Raw genomic sequence first — 6,727 nt, forward strand, 5'->3', positions numbered from 1 at the left:
GGGGAGGCCTTACCTTGAATATTGTGGCAGTTTGGGGCACCACAATGTAGGAATGAAATTGAGCCATTAAAGAGTGTCCAAAGGAGGGCAATGAAGGTGGTGAAGGGCCTGAAGGAGAAGCTGTATGAGGGATGGCTGAGGGCACTTGGTCTGTTCAGCCTGGAGGAGAGAAGACTGAGGGGAGACCTCACTGCAGTTACAATTTCCGTGAGCCAGGAAAAGGAAGGGCAGACAGTGATCCCTTCTCTGTGGTGATGAGTGACAGGACCCAAGGGAATGACCTGAAGTTGTGTCAGGGGAGATTTAGGCTGGATATTAGGAAAAGTTTCTTCTCCCAGAGGGTGATTGGGCACTGGAACAGTCTCCCCAGGTCACAGCACAGTACCAAGACAATACTCTCAGGCACATGGTGTGACTCTTGCTAATGGTCCTGTGCAGGGCAATGGCTTATACTCAATGATCCTTATGGTTCCCTTCCAACTCAGCATAGTTTGTGATTCTGCATGTCAATCGCTCTGTAAATTCCCAGAGGATAGTTTTGTCTTGTTTCTTCAGAGATAATGAACCTACAAGGCCATTAAAAACAGAACAATTTTTGCTTCTTAGCAACCTCGTTTGGCTCGAAATAAGAGAATGGTTTGGATTGGAAGGACCTTAAAGACCATCTAGCTCCAACACCCTGCTTTTCACCATCCCAGGTTGCTCCAAGCTCTGTCAAATCTGGCCTTGGCACTTCTAGGGGATGAAACATCCACAGCTTCTGTGGGCATCCTGTGCCAGGGCCTCACCACAGTCAGAGCCAAGAATTTATTTCTAATATCTAAGGCAAATATGAAGCAAACTTTGATGAAGAGTACATTGCTTTTCATGGCTTCCAGGGTACAAACCTTGACAAGGCCATGCTGTTCCACAGTTTAGGAAAAGAACTTCAGAGGCACCAGTTTTCCTTTCTGAGCTGGCTGCTGTACTGTACCTTAAATCAGTGCTGCAGTTTGGTATTCTCTACCTTCAGTGCAATGTAAGTCTGCCTTTACAAAATACACAATACTCAAACCTTAGCTGCTCCCTGCATCACATACCAGCCCCAGTCTTTTGTGTCTGGTAGAAACCATGTTTTTATTGAGTGTAATTTGCAGAGTATAAATTTATAGGAAAATTAAGGATTCCTGCAGAAATTCTGTGGCAGTGCTAGGCAGAAGTTTATTCTGAAAATCAGAAGTAAGCCAATATTGGAATTTACCACTTTCACCTCTTGCAAGGAACAGACCAGGATCTTTGAGCTATGCCTCCTTTTTCCAGCTTCCTAATACCCTGGAATTAAATCATAATCTGGGGACTGACTGTGGGGAAACTCTGGCCTATTGAGTCATCACTCTTGCCACATCCAGAGGCAGCAACACTCTCCTTGCCCGCTGTCTGCCAGCACCAGAGACTTTGTGCAGCAATACCATGCCACTGCCAGCCACACAAAGATTGGCTCGTTTTGTGTAGCCCAGAGATGTGGAAATGCAGACAACTGGAGAAAGAGAGGATACCAGAGGAATATCTGCACCGCAGCTCAGGCAGGAGCAGGCTCTCAGCTTCCCAACCAAGATGGAAATCTGAAATTATTTTAAAAGTTTTACATCTTCTTGCACTGCAGCTTTGTTTCTTCACATTTGATGATTCCCAGCAGGAAGCAGGGAAGCAAATTGTAGCAATGCATTCTCAATACATGGCTTGGAGAATGTCACGTCAAAAATGGGCTGATGAAGAAAATCCACCAGTCACTGAGAATGATTTAACAACTGATGTTTTTAATGTGATTTGAATGTACTAAATGTAAAAACTGCATTGTCATTGCGTCTTCTTCCCAGAATACCCTGTCAGGCCAGGGGGCTGGGAGAAAAATTGTGACCTCATGTTACCTGAAACCCTTTCCCATTGAATGTAAATCTCCTTACTCCTATTGGCCCAAAGCCAGACTCCCCCCTTTTCCCTTATTGGTGAGTTTGTATCCCTCCAAAGTCCATATAAACCTGTTCCCCTGAATAAACTTCCTCTTTGTTCCCTGTCCTCACCAGTGGTCCCTGTGTGTCCTTTCTCGAGGGCTCTCAGAGACGACATGGTCGGGGTAAAGCAAGAGCACACACTTCTCCTAGGTTAATGGACTAATAACCCAGGACCAGACGTTCCATATCGTTGCAGATTCCATTCAGCACACAGCATAATGAGGCTACAAGAAACCAACCCTCAGCAAATGTCACATGAGCTGTGACAGTTGCCAAGAGTACCCATTCCTGCGACACCTGGAAGACAGGAAATCTGATGGGAGAGAGGAGAGGGCTTTGGAGAGACCTTCAGTAATTAACTGCTGGGATTGGGATACTGCATGTGGTACCACATGTTCAACAGCAGAAACTCTGTTGTTCAAGGGTAATTACAGAATAAATTTTACTCTCAGATTTCAGTGACTATTTGCATAAGCATCTGCTGTTAAAAAAAAGTTGAGACCAGCCTGACATCCTTCACACAAACTATTAGAGGGGTATCTTCTATCATGACAGGTTTTGGAGCAAAGAGAAATGTGATTAAACCCCTACAACCTTTGCCACATACTGTGCCAAACATATTTTTCCTGCTGATTCCAGCTAAAACTGAAGGCTATGCACAGCCACACATTGTGTCCCCTAATTACCTCCATGTTAAAGGTGTTTGTCATTGCAATGCTGAGTGACACATCATCTCTCCCTACAGCAATTCCAGCCTTTAAGTAACAGTACAAGCTGAAGTGTTTCTGATTACATAGAAAGTGCTTATCGCCTTGATAAGAAACATTTTTCCATTTCATTTAAAAATACTTTAAATAAGAAATTTTCTCTGTAATCACTATAATAGAAAATTAAATATAATAATATGTTTTAAAAACCTGGAGAAATTCTCACTTTGAACATCATCACTGTAACAGATACAGCATGTCTTCTTATTCCCTTTTGACAGTGCTTTATCGTTTTAAAATATCATCTAAAGACACTCTGCCTTAGCTCTGTGAAGGATTATTGTGCCTGAATACAAACAGCAAACCCCCCACCAAAACCCTCTGTGTTGCTCAAATGTCAAAAATTGGCATTACATCTCATGTCAGCAGAAGACATTTCCAAGGTGTGACCTCGAGTGGACATATCTTCTTCTCTGTAGGTGCTGAGAGGAAGGATTTGCATCCATTTTGGAGGTCAATTCACTCTGTGTTGGGGCAAAGAAAGCCATGAGGGACAGCAGGGAGTGGGATGTAGTGGAGATGATGCTGAAGGCCCTGCACTAACATCACAGTGTAGATGGACAGGAGGATGAAAGTAATCTGAAGTTTTCAGTCTTGCTTTCTTCCAGGAAACTCCACCTATGAAGCCAGTTTGAGGAATTTTTGGGTCTGTTTTCAAGCATATGGATCTCAACCCTGCTTTTGCCTGCTGCCATGAACTGGCTTCTTTTCCTCCAAGTCTGCTTTCACAAAGACTCCAGTTTCTTCAGGGTGTTTTGGCAGCCTTCTTTATGCTGATGCTTTTCCACAGCCTTGGCCAAGCTCCTCTTCCTTCCCACTAGACAGTAACACCCTCAATAGCTTCCCCTTCCCTCTTCTATAAAACTAATTTTCAAAACCAGAGTTTTCTGCTTGCAATGAGGCTGAAAAGTCAGCACATATTTTTGGCATATTGAAGGACATCAGACAGGTGCTGACATCCTTCACGACTCCCTGCCTGCATTGACTGGGTCATGTCCCCAACACCATCAATGGGCACTTTGCACCCTGCATCCCTTTTGGTTTGTCCCCTTTTCAACCTACAAACAGGGAACATGTGGGACAAAGGCTACTGAAACCATTCATCCTGTGGCAGCAGCAGGGAGTGTGGGGGGATGTGTGGGGAGAGATGCACAGGGGATGTGCAGAGGAATGTGAGGGAGATCCATGTGGGGATGCAGGTGGCTGTGTGGGGAGAGGGAGGAGAGATATTCTGAGTAGTTTCCTTCCCCTACTTCTCATGCAAACACCCTGTGAGACACACAGTCCAACCAGGGCTATTAGGGAAGAGGCTGCTGCATCACCCAGAGTGCACAGCTTGCAGTTTTCTGGCACCTGTCCTCCAGTGCAACAACATCCCACAGCATGTGATTCTCTGTGGCTTGCCCTAAAGCCACACTCATCTCTACCAACAGGAGTTAAACCAGACATCCTGGCCAGGTGTCTGCTAATATTCCCTATGAACAGGCACAAAGAGGGGGCAAGACCCCAGGGGCAAGATTGTTGATGACCACTGTAAGAAGCCTGTGGCATCCCCGAGGTCCCCATGTGCTTTTCCTTTGGCCATCTCTGCCACGGTGGCCCCCTATTACCCCTGGCCACATGGGAGGGTAGAGGTAGGCCTGCTTATTCCTGGCAGAAACACAGAACTTACCATTTATTTCCCAAGTCTAGACAACTGTTACAGTATATTTCAGAGAAAATAAATTTCAAATGTCTGGGTTTAGTTATAGGAAGAGGAAAAAAATGAGAACATGGCTGTGTCCAATACTGTCCATGTGTAAAATGACATTATACTGCATTCCCAGATGAAGGGACTGTTCTTATTGATACACATAACTATTTACTCCTGCATTATTGTTGCAGTGTCCAAATAGTGGACATTAATTTTCCTAGCAACTGTTTATTAAAGAAATTGGAGAGAGAAGAAGGTGCAAAGCACAGTGAGGGTCTGGGTGGCTTTCTAAGTGCTTCACTTAACTAGACAAGATTTCTCAGGGACTTGGTACCCATCTACTGCCACATCACACTCAAAATCCTAATAAGTATTACTCTTTATTCTGAAAATAAAGTTATTTGAAATAACAAGAGGAGTAGCATCTTCATGTAAGTTTTTAAACCAATTTTAATCACTCCACATCATCCTGAAAGAATTCCTACAAGTATACTCAGCCTGTCTGACTCTGCAAGCACTGTTTTTATTTGGCATCCCAAGTATTCTCTCCCCAGTGGTGCAAAGCCCACATTAAGGGAAACAATTACAAAATCATGGCAGTATTAATGTTATTTTCTGACAAATATTCCCTGAACCCTCACCAACTGCTATAAACAGCTTTCAGCTGTGCATGTGGCCACCACATGGCAATTCAATGAATTTGGATGAGTATAAAAAAAATTTCCTCCTGGGTATTTCTCCACCATTTTTGCACAACTCTGAACTGTGACTCACCATTAGCTGAGAAGAAAATGGATAAAAACGATTGTTCAGTTTTATCATCAGTTCAGTGCATTCTATTTGGCAGAAACCTTTCAGAAGGTCTTGATTTAGACTTAGGTATTAGGCCCTATGCTCAGCAATGCAAGATGGATCCACTTGGGCCCATTTTTGTGAGTGACCTGAGATCATGGCTGGGGTCACACCAAGTCACCACTGTAGGACCCAAAATCACAAGGCTCATTATGGACTTTGAAACCTATCATTAGACAGTTACTGGAACAGTAACTAAGACTCCAAATTCTATTCCCATTTTGCAGCTGTCCCTCTTGTATTGTGTGATGATCACAGGTTGATATGGTGTTTAATAAACCAGTGGGCTGTGCACACACATCCATGCTTTCCCAGTCAGGCATTATTCAAACATCAGAAAATACTTGATGTACAAGCATTACCAGCTTGTCTCAGCATCATCTCTATGGAAGTCTCATGCAGAGCAAAAAATATCCCTAAAATATTCATCCTTGTCATGTGCCATTGCTGCATTTATGTGGGGCATAAGTTTTTCTTGTTTTTTTGTAAGTTTCATTATCATATTTCAAGTCCAAGCTTCTTTTTTTTTTTTTCTTCTTTTTGGAAAGCCTGAAACTTATTTTTGACGAGCAATCTAACCTGTAGGATTTTCTGAGCAGACAAAACCTAAGGGACCAGCCCAGCCTTGGGGCACTGCATCACCTGGCCCCTTGATAACTTCTCCTTGACAGGACCTTCCCTTGGTACAGTCCCTCTTACCATGACAGAACTGGGATGAGGTGGGATGAGGCTACACAAGCCTGTTCCCAATGTTCATCAAGAAGCCAGGAAAACTCTGCCTACTGCCAAACTCCCATGATGCCAAGTGGAGTGGCTGCTCTGCCTGAACCTCATCAGCAGTGAGAGGAAGTGACAGTCTGCATCCCACTCCTGTGAAGGAATGGAAAAGCCAAAATCTTCATTCTTGGTAAGTTTAGGTTCCTCTGCCTCTTGGAACAGCTGCAGTCTTGTATTTCAGTGAAATTGAGAGCACCCTAATACAACTCTCCTCTGAAATGCTGTAAAACACACCCTCTAGCAACAGTTCTGATGTACTTACAGACATGCATGGTGTGTCCGTGCATGAGAAGATTTCTACAACAGCCTCTTTCAACACACTTTCTGGAGGATTATTCGTTTAACTTTGCCATTAAAGTTTACATACACTAGGAGTTGCATAAAAGGACTGGGAGGAGCTGGTTCAGCTTGAGAGCAGCTTCAAAAATTTCGTCATGCAATCTGGAAATGTCTGCTTTGAACTTCCAAATTTGCAGGAGTCAGCTTAAGTTATCTAGGATATGCTGAATTCCTCATTTTTGCAATGGAACGTTGAGACAGTGAAGAACTATAGCAAATTTGGTCAGGACAGCAAAGACATAAATTTAAAAGAAAAAAGTTCAAATACAAAATCCAGTGGTGGGCTCCCCCATCCATCTACTCCTGGG

This window comes from Pithys albifrons, chromosome Z (genome assembly GCF_047495875.1).
Source record: "Pithys albifrons albifrons isolate INPA30051 chromosome Z, PitAlb_v1, whole genome shotgun sequence".
Taxonomy (NCBI): domain Eukaryota; kingdom Metazoa; phylum Chordata; class Aves; order Passeriformes; family Thamnophilidae; genus Pithys; species Pithys albifrons.